This window comes from Neolamprologus multifasciatus, chromosome 2 (genome assembly GCF_963576455.1).
Source record: "Neolamprologus multifasciatus chromosome 2, fNeoMul1.2, whole genome shotgun sequence".
NCBI classification, from domain to species: Eukaryota; Metazoa; Chordata; class Actinopteri; order Cichliformes; family Cichlidae; genus Neolamprologus; species Neolamprologus multifasciatus.
This window is the reverse complement of record NC_140440.1, coordinates 4,733,310-4,745,527: the sequence shown is the minus strand read 5'-3', so window position 1 is coordinate 4,745,527 and position 12,218 is coordinate 4,733,310. Positions and strand designations below refer to the sequence as shown.

Below are 12,218 nucleotides of genomic sequence, written 5' to 3'. Positions count from 1 at the left end.
CATGGCTGTTTATTCTTTTGCACTCAGGGTGTTTGATTATTGTCACACTGGTGTAGCCCATGTCTACACCTCTGATCCAAATACCCCTCCAAACATTTCTGCTGCTTTACATGCAGTGTTTGTGCAAGCATACATGCTGATCCTCATTACTGATACCTCAGGCACCTGTGAATACAGTGACAGAAAGAGGTCTCACAGAGCCACAGCTCACTTGCATTGCAGTTGTTAGCTAGCCATGTGGACAGGCTGTTTACAGGTGTGACTCTGGAGCCCCTCCTACAGCACTGCTCGTGCCGTTATGTCTTTATAATTATCTACAACTAATTCTGCGTATTTCTACATAAAGCTACTTTAGGCTGCTCCCTCACTGACAAAGGACCGCCACAGCGGAAAGCTCCACATGTTTGATGCCGGATGTCCTTCCTGATACAACCCCAAAGGAATCTGATCTCCTGCTGGGAGATCGCTTTTTAAGCGAATGTGTAAACCACTGAACTATACGCACTTCTGCACAGGGTTCTTACTGTATATACTTTACAATCAACTGTCATAATAATTATGATGATCATAATAAAAACATGCAAAATAAAAAACATGTAACTTATAATCCAACTTATAATCACTTTTATTGTAAATGTGGTAGTTGAAGTTCATTGGATTGCTTTAATTTTACATGCAAACTACACAATCACCCGAGATTGCTCTGCTTGAGAGTGACCTATCACCAAAGGTCCATTCAGGCTCAATATTAAGGTACTTCTAATGCCATCAAAAGTGAATATAAAGGCTCATAAACAGAATTAGATACAGCTAACTCTCTGCAGTACGTTCATTGTTGTTTGAGGTGAATAAACTCAGACGGCCGTCTGGAGGTCAATGCGCAAAAAAAAAATCCCTTCTTGTTCAACCTGAATGCGCCTCAATAGCCTGCTACAGTCACAGTATTATGAACATTTAATTCAATACACTGTGGGTGTGTGTTTATGTGTCAAGGCATTAGTGACCTTCAAGTAATAAATCGGGCTGAATCAAGTTGTACAATGAACCTGGAGGAACGTATAGACCCACACGTGCACACATACTTGCACACACATGTGCACATGCTGCAGCAACTGGCTGCAGTGTGCTGTCATCTGGCATTGACTTTAGATTTTAACAGTAGTGAAGTGCGACATTTAAGGTGTACACAAAAGACTTGCATGTATCCATGGCCAGAGGTGCTGCTGCACTTTTCAGGGATTACAGTTTCTAAGTAAGGTCTTCCTCATCTCTCTCTTTTTCTTTTTATTCTATTTTTCTTGCTCTGTACATTTTTTGTCTTTTCCTAGAGCTCCCCCTCTGGATTGTTAGCTCTTCTTCACCTCGCGCGCCCCTTTCTTTTCCTTGATCTTCCTGCTCTTTCCTCTGCGTTCCTTTTTATTAATACATTCTCCTCCTTGAATTAAGGAGGAAGTCTCCCTGTTCCTCCTCTTGAATTCTGCCTCCTCATCCTCCTCCCTACCATCATGGCAGCATCTGTTCATAATGAAAGACACAGTTGGACATCGTTCTCGTTTAGCGCCTCCTCCACGCTACCTGCTCCAGAGGTTACCTCCCGCTGGGCGCGTTTGTTAGACATCATCAGCACTTCCCAGCAACCTTCCCTCCCTTCCTCCCTGCCACCTTCTCCTCCTCCAGATGTCATTGATCTAGAAGTGGGTCACAACAGCGCTGAATCAAAGCTAGGTTACACAAGGCTCCGAGGCAGATACTGTATGTAATTTTAGCATGGGTTAACATTTATGCGGGAGAATGCGAAATGCTACGAGTGTTGTTTGGAGCATAGAGCCTGAAGCCTGAAGACCTGACAAGTGCTGAAAGGTGTAGAAGATCTTGGCCTTTAAGCCGCATGAGTCTATAAATAGGACTTTAATTTGGAATGTGTAGCTCTAAATCAGGCAGGTTGGTCTTTTAGCTTAACATGTAACTCTGTTCTTTCTAATTTAATTGTGGAATCCTAGACTGAAAAAATCATAATCGTACACCGAGCTCAGAATCAGTCAGTAAAAATATTTTAGAATTTACTAAATGGCTTAAAACAGATCAACTGTTTTTTATATTTCCCTGTTATGTTCTGTTCAAAGTGAATTTCAGTCTATCCAAAGGTATGAATCATGACCCGTAGAATTTTGTGGCAAAGTGTCTAAAATGACCCAAAAAACACAGAAAATATTTCTCTTCTGCAACTAATAAAGCCTTAAGGACATTTTAAAATCATAATTAAAAATGTTCAAGTGATTAAAACATATTAATAAAAAAATACACATTCCTTGAGCTTGGATTTTCATTCTCAATCTTTGCATATTGACCTTAAAATACTCTAAATTCACAGGTAGCCTTCTGTTTTGCCACCATCTGAACAAGAAGGTTGTGAAAGGTGATAAAAGCTAACAGGAAGCTGCTCACTACTGAACCTTGTGTTTAAAAGACAAGCATTTAAAGGACAGCTGCCATTTTTCTTAGCTTTTTATCAAAGCTATAAAAGGACCGTTTCAAAACTGGATGCTTGTGCAAAACTACACGTTGCTCAATAACAATGCAACGTGCAATGTGTGCAGATGATCTTTAGCGGCGTGGTTTGAAAAATCTGCCCGTGGAAAGTAACAGAAAGCCACTTGTCCTCACTTCATTTAAAGTGCCCTTTAGCAAGGCTCTTAAACTCAAACTACAGCAGAGGAGGTGCTCACTGGTCATCAGACTGTGGCTGTACTGGAGCCACAAAACTGGATGCGCCACATACACATCAGCCACCCTGACCTAATATGTCTCCTTTACACTTTTGGAGTGGCCCTCCAATCAGAGAACCAAGGGGGTTATGGAAAGGGAAAAAAAAAATCACCCAGTGAGTAAGATGTCATTAAACATAAAAAAAAAATGATAGAAGAGCAGAAATTAGATTTTTTTTAAAAAGAAAGAAATGAGTATCCACTAGAAATTCAGCTTGGAAAACAACAAATTAAAATAAATTCAAAATATTGAAACTGGCGATAAAATACGAATACATCACAGTCAGGAGGAGGAAGACCCTTTAACAGAAAGGAAAAGTCATCTGAGTCCAGCTCAGAACTTTAGCCTCAGTTTTTTTATCCTTATATTGCAGTTATCATGAGATAAAGTTATCAATGAGATAAAATGGGATGTTTCTTTCCATCTACTCACACATTTCAGGTACAAACAAAAGAAAACAGTTCTTCAAAGTAAGCTCTTCAAAGTAGACTATTTTCACAAAATCATTATGATTTACAAGGTTTGTTTGATGGAAGATCCATCCAAGTTGATATACCGTGCTCACAATAAAGTAACGCACAGTTCCATTAGGGATAAATACCGCAGCGGGACGTGGATCGTGGGGCATCGCGGGGCTGTGTCACAGCCTCTAATCAGGCTGTTGAACCGCAAAGTGAAAGTTCTGTCCTCCAGTTTGGTGCAGACTAAGCATGCAGCGCTTTATGAGTTTATAAAGTCAAGATAGTTGCCCTTGCTGCTTACTGTGGATAAATTGAGTTTCATTGAGCAAACAAACACCAAGGTTCTGTTCACAGAGAGAGGTTATGAAGCCTTAAGTCAATCCATCTGTTCAAAGAGCAAGTTAAAAACACAAAACTCTCTCGAGCATTTCAACACCAGCCTTCCTCTGAGAACAAAGCTTCAAACAGTCAAACATTCAAACCTCGACTAAAGGCTATTGAAAATATTCCAGAGAGGAGAGCTGTGGATTTTTGCTTTTGTTCTTTAACTTTGAGTTGTTAACCAGAAGGACAAAAAGGCCCGGCAATTGAAGTACTAAATAAAATTAGAAAGATTCCTGCCATAACTTGGAAAAGTCCAACAGCAGAAAGCTGAAAGTCAAAGACCAGGTGTCATAGTTATGAATATTATAAATATGTTTTCTGGCCTTCCAGCAAATTGTGAGAAAATGATTTCTGAGAACGAGCACATGCCACCTCCGCAGTCCTCTTGTTTGCTTTACTCTGAAAAAGATACGGAACAATATCGGCATTCTGTCCTACTCTACTCTAATAAAAGCTGTGAAAATGATAAATATGTGTTTATCCTTCAAGGACGACTTACAATTATATGTTTTTACCCAGAGCTACTTTGTATGCAGTCAGTGCGCACAGGTGTTTGTTTCCTCTTTTCTTTGTTTTCTTTTCAACATGAAGACATGGTTCCTGTTTCAGTAAAGGAGGTCAGAGGTCACTGTGCAGCGAGAGCAGGCAGGAGGTCACTTTCAAAAACAGAAAGACCAAAACAAGCGGCGGATGACTCCATCGAGTGCTGCACACAGAGCCGTTTCTATCCCACAACTGTGGCAAATGTATGAACAACATCCAGTTTGATTAATCTATGAAATAATCCAAATGTAAAACCAGTTTGGCTTCAGAGGTTTAATCCCACTCAGTTTTTTTATTTGCATATAAAAAAGTGTCGAAAATAGCAAATGTGGAGAATTTTCTGCTTCCAGATGTTTTCAGTCTTTAGGTTAAACTAAGCTAATCCCTGTTAGCTCTAGCTTATAACACACAAAAATCACCCTTGGCTAAAACTAGAACTTAATGACTTTATTACTGTAAGTAAAACAGAAAACAATGATTTGCATGTCATTTAAACCCAAGGTTATTATACGAGCAACATCAATAAGCTGGGTAATCTTCCAGCATCTCTGTTAACAGCTGCTGGCTGGTGCAGGAGTTCAGCTGCTGAGCAGTTTGGGGTCTTCTTTGTAGTATTCTTATTTTGATAATACAGCAAATGTTATCAGTATTGACAGGTCTGGACTGCAGGTAGTAGTTTAGCAGCTGAGGTAGTACTACAAAGGCATGATGTTTAAAAAAAAAATCAAACATGTTTTAGGATCATAGAGCTTAAATAAGAAAAGCTTTCCTGAAGAAAACATCATCGTCATCTGGATGTTGCTCCAAAGCCAGTTTATATCAGTCGGCATTAACGATGCCTCCACAAATCACCCAGTCACACTAGTATACATGCTGGGTTCTGTTTCTCCCAGAGGACATGAAACCACAGTTTCAGCACTGCTTCAGTCAGACCGAGACCAGATCTCGTTTATATCTTTGCATATTTTTATTTTATCACGCATACGTGGATGCAGACTATGCTTTTCAAAAGCTGGTGCAATGATTACCACTACAGAATCATGTCCATTTTGATTGCAGAAGAATGTTGGTATTTAAAAATTGCTGCAAAGTTAAAAAAAAAAGAAAAGAAAGATCACTCATAAAGAAATGTGAGGAATCAAATAAAAGACATTCCAACAAGGACACTCACATCTGTTGAGGTAAAAAGCTGATCAGCAAAATTCAAGGTGTCAGAATAGACTGTCAAATACAGACCCACTTTTAAGAAAATAATTTAAAAAACAAAGAGTTTTTATGGAGAGAAAAAAAAAAAACCTGCAACCCTTGGGCAATATGCAAAGTGGATAAACTTCCCCATTCGCCACGCCACCAGCCGTTAGGTTTGATCAGCTGATTCACACTCTCAGGGATGAGTGTGGAGGCATCGGGGGGAACGGGGGCTTAATTAAACTCAACAGTGATGATAAAGAGAAATAATGTCTGCAGTGCTGAAGGACTCAGATGGAGGGATGTATATACCCAGTCTGGACATAAGAGGGGGACCTAACGCATACTTTAATAAAAACAGGAAATGAAGTGATGTGAAATCTATGTTTTATCTGCAAGTGAGATTCTAAATACCTTTAAGAAATCTACAAGAGTACGGCCAAGTTATCAAACCATATTTTTGGTGTTTAATCGTGACTGAAGAAGTTGAACCATCTTCAAACTTCAACCTGTGAAATATGCCGTGTATTATTTAGCGCACATTATATAATATGGTCACAAGGCTAGGCATACTGAAGCACTATTTGATGTCATCATCATCATTTCTTCCTGGAAAAATTCTGAGCATCATCCTATTATATGAGCAGGTTAACAATGGGAATCACATCAAAGGCAAATCTACCCACAAAACCGAGCCGCTGAATATGAATTACCGAGTGTTTTCGCAGTCTGTTTTCGCAGTCTGTTTTCTGGTGTCCCCGAGGCTCTCTCAGGACTTCAGATGGTGAGGGAACTGACATAAAGACCCCTTTTAACACAGCCTCAACACAGGCAGAGGAGCTCTCTGCATTAGCCTGCGCATTCTCCAGCCGGTGAGTCTCCAGCAGCAGCAGCAGGAGCACACAATGGAGAATATAAAAAGGCGGAAAGGCACGTACCTGCATGAAAAGCACCGTATAGAAGCATAAAGGAGAAATTTCAGTGGTAAGTAAAGTGGCAGTGTGGCGCGACACCCCTCTCTGTCTGTCAGGCCTGTGATAATGCAATGGTCGCTATCCAGCAGTGTGCTCTATTCACAGCTCCAGGCTTCCTTTTCACACTGTCCACAAAAGAATAAACACACTGCACATGTGGGGTCTGCTGACTGTTTGAGTGGCCTGTCCTTTTTAAACTGTCCTTTTGTCCTGCACTCGACGTGCCGCACTCCTGCGGTCTGACTGCTAGTTCACTAAATGGTTCAATTTGCAAGAACTGCTGCCAGCAACATGCGGAGACTTAAACCGCCAGAGGTTTAATTTCCAAAATATAGAAAGTAAAGAAGAGGGGACCAGCTAAATCGCCACAAACATGCAAAGGTTCAAACAAACCTTAAAACGTAATGATGCAGACAAGTAAACTTTTACCCGCTTAGTGGGAAACACAATGCCTGAACACAAAGTCCCAAACCTGACAGATTTCACTTTTTAAGACAAATAAATGTTTACTTTGAACAGACGAGTCTCCAAATGGAGACTTAACCTGCAAGGTTGCGGTGCATGCCGCAACACAGCTACCTGTTCATGCGCAGACCACCATCCCATAGAATGTTTTTCAGCAGAGCAACATTCTCACAGAAACAGATTTTCATCTTCATATTCCTTTAACATTCCCACTAATATTTCCATATTATGCCCCTATTTGGACTTTTTTCAGAACTGGGCCAGTTATCCGTGTCGCTTTAAATTTAACTTGAGCTCTGACTGACTCATCAGATATTCGCCGTCTGTCAGCCTTGAGCCTTTCTTGGTGTCGTCTGCAGCCTGTCTGCCCATAGTACCTCATCGGTTAGCATTAGCTTATTGCATTGCATTGGATAACGCTGTCAGTAGTCAGCTGTATTGCAGTCTTTATTAGGTTCTGGCATACTTGTTGTGCTGTTTTACGTAGCTCATCCTTTGAATTTATGTGTGTTTTTATGTGCTGCTGTTAAACAGATTTACTGTGGAACAGGCTGAGGAGAGCGTCTCAAATGTGACAGCTGAGAAAAAAACGGCTCAGACTGACAGAGAGACTCCATTTTGGAGAATTAAATCAGTTAAATGGCTGTGGGAGAGCGGAGAGGGAAGCTGGATGTGTCCACCGGGCTGAAGAGCTCTCAGGAAAACGCCTCAGTTTCTCCTGCCAAGGCTGAATCTTTTATCTTTCTTTTCGCTTTATTGGTGCAGCTCTGACCCGTCGCTCCCTCTTTCTCATTTTTCAAAGTCGATTTTCTCTCTTAAGTGTTCTGCTTTCTCTCGCTTCTCCACTTTTTCTTCTCCGTTCCTTTTTTTTCCCTTTGGTCAAATCACTTTTAGCTCTTCTGCTCCCACTTCGACTTATAGCTTCTTTTTTCCTCAAACACTCGATGGCAGACAGACAGACGGACACTCAGCCAGTCAGAGTGAGATGAGACAAAGCTGGACATGATTTAGGGGACACTTTCAGATGCCCCGCTGTAAAGGCGGAAGCCATTTCTTGAGCCTATTAGTAGAGTTTTTACATATGATAAGAAGTATTGAAGTCATTATAGCACATGCCTGCAGGGTGGGTGGAGCCATAAGAGAGTGAATCAAAGAGCCTGACGACCAAAGGGGGGGGGGGGGGGGGAATTCAAGACCAATCAAACGTTACTAGTAATGTACTCGCATAGCGTCATGTTTTAACCCTCTGTGGTTACTACAGTTCTGCACATCAGGCTTGCTCTTGGTAATCTTGTTGTCCATTCCTCACACATCCTCTCGCAGGACTGTTAAACAATGTGGTTTAAAAGGTCACTGCCCTCTCACCCAGACATCTCCATACCTCCACAGGTGTCCCCTCTCACTCCTCATCCTCTTCGCCGCTGCCCTCACTTCCTCCTTAATAATCCTGTGCATCCATCCTGATTCATTCACTGTCCTCCATCCATCCTCTCTCTCATTTTCTTCATTCATCAGCCCTTTAAAATACGTGTAAAATACATGTTCTCAGCACACTCTCTTTCCACATCTATCCTTAATCACCCTGACTTGCTGCACATCCTTTTCTCTGTCTAAACAATCGTGTCAGCAAGTGTCAGCCTCTCACCATGAGCCTTTTTCTTTTGCTTTTGACACCTGCCTCTAGCCTCCCAGTACTCTTGTCTATGTTTGTTATTTCTCTTTCATTATGAGCTGTTATATTAAGAAATATTCTTCAAGTAAATTAGTTTTAATGCACATAAAAAAAAAAACGAGATGATGATTGGTTATCAGATGTCGACTGTCAATCGGTTTATGTTCGTCTCCCACAGCGAGAGGTATTTTTTCTCCTTTCCAGAGATTCGGTACTTCTCATAGAAAATGAATGAAAGGAAGATCCCACGTTCTTTGTGTTTCTATATTTTTGACATTTCGAACTTTTTGAGAGCTGCCAGTAGAGTATTGTGCAAAACGTTCCAGACAGCAAAGTATGGGTAACTTTTCATTCATCATTGAACTTCTCTTAAGTTCAGTAAATTGAACATCAGTTCCCATCTCTGCGTCTTCTGTTTCTTTATGTAATACTAATTTGCAGACCAGACAATTGGAGTAGTAAATTAGGACTCGTGAAAGGAATATAAAGCCAATGTGGGAATGCTGGTAAATGCAGTGAATTGGCCACTAGAGGACAGTTTGCCAATCTATTTTCTCCTCGAATATGATCAAAGATCACATTCCAGACACAACTAAATGGCATCGCAGTGGCTATATTTAGTGTTTATATTTGGTCTGTGGGTTGAAGCTGTTTCTGTGTGACTCATAGATGACATAAAAGATGGTTGTAGCTACCACGGCATCACCCATGGTTTCCAGTCCCATTTTGAAGCCTGTGTCTGTATAATGATTTGTTAACCCTATACCATTAGCCAATGAGCATGCCAAACAGACTTAATTTTTTTATGAACCAAAACAGTGACTTAGTCCATAAACTCAACAGAAAAGTGTTTCCCAAAGACTTCTGCAGGACAGGAAATCTTTTCTTGTGTCTCAGAAGCTCTTCTCTTTCATGCCCAGCCTTCTTGTTAAATTAGCAAGAACGGGAAACAGGAAGTGAACAACATCTTCTCATGTGTGACCACAAATACAATGTTACAATACACCTTCCCCCCTTCTATTCCTCCCCCAGAAACACACACAAATATACAAAGCCAGCTCTTCATTTACTGTGTGTGGATGTGCACTGAAGCTGAGCTGCAAAGTGAAGTCAGACAATGAGCCGAGCTGCGACCTCACTGACGCCTTTCACTAACAGACAACACAGTCTGGGGGCGGGACCGACTGTGACCCTGCGGCAGCGGTACAGCTCGTACCTTGCTTTGTTCGTCTCCCTTTACTCTTTTTTTTTTTTTACTTCCCGATTCCCTCACAGACCGCTGCCGTCTAGGCAGCTGCTTTCTCCGTCTGATCTCCTCGAGCTTTTTGAGTTCAACCGTCTCGCGCTCCAGTTTTGAAAGAAAGAAAAGGGAAACGGAAAAAATCTTTTTATGTGAAAAAAAAAGGAAGATGAAACTTTTGGAGGGCTGCCTTTGCAGGGGTCACCACGGCAACCCCTACCAGCCCAATCCTTTTAATGTGAACGCCTCCTCTTCAGTGGCTCTGTTATCTAAAGCGTGTAGAGGCCACAAGAAATCCTGCTCTGTGTGTGCGCTTAGCGCTTAGCGTGATGACTCATGCTTCACATCGAACACTTGAGCATCCTGTGAAACAGTGATTGAGTCAGAGCATAATGGCTCCAATGTTATTGATTAATTGAGTTCACGCAGGTGAAGCAGCATCAGAAATATTTGGTTATGATGTCAGACAACAGGTTAAAGAAGGTAACTTTATTGATTGTATCTCTTATAGAGGTCACACTGAAAGACTGGATTTACCCTAGAATACTGCAGAACATTTTGCTGTGAAAATATATTCGTATGAAATGACTTCATGGCATTATGGGATTTCTGTTCAGGATTCAGAGTCAATGCATTATCATCCAATATGAGGGTTTACGTTTATTCAGGGTCAGCGTTAAGGTGGTTAATGCACGTGTCGTATCTTATTCTTGCAGTCAGTGATGGCATTTTTAAATTACGTTTTTTGATTCTAAACTCTCAAATAGTGCATGAATATCAATCTAAAAGTAAGTACTTACTAATGACATGTGTGTGTGGAATAATGTTGTGATATTTAAGGGACAAAATGAGATTTAAGACAGTAGTGTACCAAACACTGGGAGGGGCTAATCTGCCAGGAATGAGCCTGTGCTTGACTTTGATGCTTCTCTGAGCTACAGCTCTGCTTGACATAAATACAAAAGTTTAACAGTGAGGGACAGAATACCCAAAGACACTTCAGTTTATTTCTGGGGTTCATTGTTTGTACATGTGGATGAAAGCAGGGTTATTTTTTTTAACTTATACAGTATGTAAGTGTGGTATAAGGCCTTAATTTGGATTTGATCCAAAACCCAAACGTGTGCATTTGAAAAAAAAAAAAAAAAAAAAAAAACCCACACATCCCTTTGCTCCATAAATAACTGGGATTTTTTTTATGAAGTCTGTTGGACTTATGAAAAAAAAAAAACTTCTGCTGAAGGTTTCTTCCTGTTAAAAGTGAGTTTTTCCTTCCCATTGTTGCCAAAGTGCTTGTTCATAAGGGGTCATGTGATTGTTGGGTTTTTCTCTGTATGTATTATTGTAGAGTCTACCTTACAATATAAAGTGCCTTGAGGCGACTGTTGTTGTGATTTGTCGCTGTATAAATAAAACCGAGCTGAATCGAAAGTGAAAAAGGATTACATTAAAAACTGTAGGTCTTAAACATCAAACCACAAAACAATGTTTATCATTTAACCCTTGTCAAATGATAGTGTTTAAATCCATCCATCCCATTTTACATTACTCTGGTCAGTTACTCTGTTTGCTTTACTTTGGCCCTTTTGTTTATTCTCCTTGCATTGCTCTGTCTATATATTGCTGTGCTAACATGGCACACTTTAACATTCCATTTGCACAATGTACATTTTCAGTGTTTTAATTTAAATGTACTTTTTGTTTATAATGTTTTGCACAGCCAAGGAGCAGCTCAGGACACATTTCACTGTGTGTACTTGCACACAATCCTCTTCAGGGTTGTTTATTTCAGAAGATCAATGAACTTGCACTAAAACTTCCAGGTGCACTTCAAACGTCACAGTTTTCACAGTGCAGTAGATGAATCCATGAACTATGTCTTGTCATTGCTAAAACTGCCACCGCTGTCACCTTATTGTCCGGTAGTTCTCTACAGGATGCAAATTTGTCGCACCTACAGCAACCTGGATGCCAGTGCATTCGCTTAAATCCTTAAAAGATGTGTTCTATTATGATTGTAGGCTCACAAATGTCACTACAAAGTAGTGTGCAAACAAGCACATAAAAAGAAAAGCTAGATGACTTTTGTTTTAATACTTCCTTGCTAAGATTTATCGATTGACTGATTTCTACAAACTGTTTATACACAGTGCATCTTGTCTCCACCAGGAGTCACTTATCTGTGTGTGTGTGTGTGTGTTTCTGTGCTTTAATGAGCTCTGCATGGACATTAAGTAGGGGCTCTGAGCGCAAAAGAAGCGTCCAAACAAACTCAGCAGTTGGTCGAATGAGCCCACAATTAGGTCAGGCACAGAGGAGAAAATAGCTGCTGTATCACTGCTGAATGCGAGACAGTTGAACCACTTCATCCACACACACAAGTAAACACAATGAGAGAAGCAGAAAACAGAATAACATGGCGGCTTCAGATGCTCTAATGACAGCGATGAATAGCAGAGGTTGCAGTTACCACAGACAAGCTCTTTTCTTTCTTCTCTCGATAGATTTTCACTGCAGGAAGGCAC

The 12,218-nt window shown here is 40.7% G+C and overlaps 1 protein-coding gene across 6 annotated transcripts in view; it reads right to left on the bottom strand.

Moving 5' to 3' along the window:
• The window catches only part of LOC146523865 (protocadherin-1-like), a 219,002-nt gene that overhangs the window by 65,303 nt on the left and 141,481 nt on the right, over positions 1–12,218 (bottom strand). For 3 of the 6 annotated variants that reach the window (XR_014876173.1, XR_014876174.1, XR_014876176.1), the window contains exon 5: positions 1–12,218. This exon is cut by the window's left edge; it is cut by the window's right edge and continues 12,260 nt beyond it. The exons of 2 other annotated variants lie outside the window; for them this stretch is intronic. The gene's annotated coding sequence lies outside the window, so the exon portion shown is untranslated. One more of the 6 variants, XR_014876181.1, reaches the window with a different exon arrangement.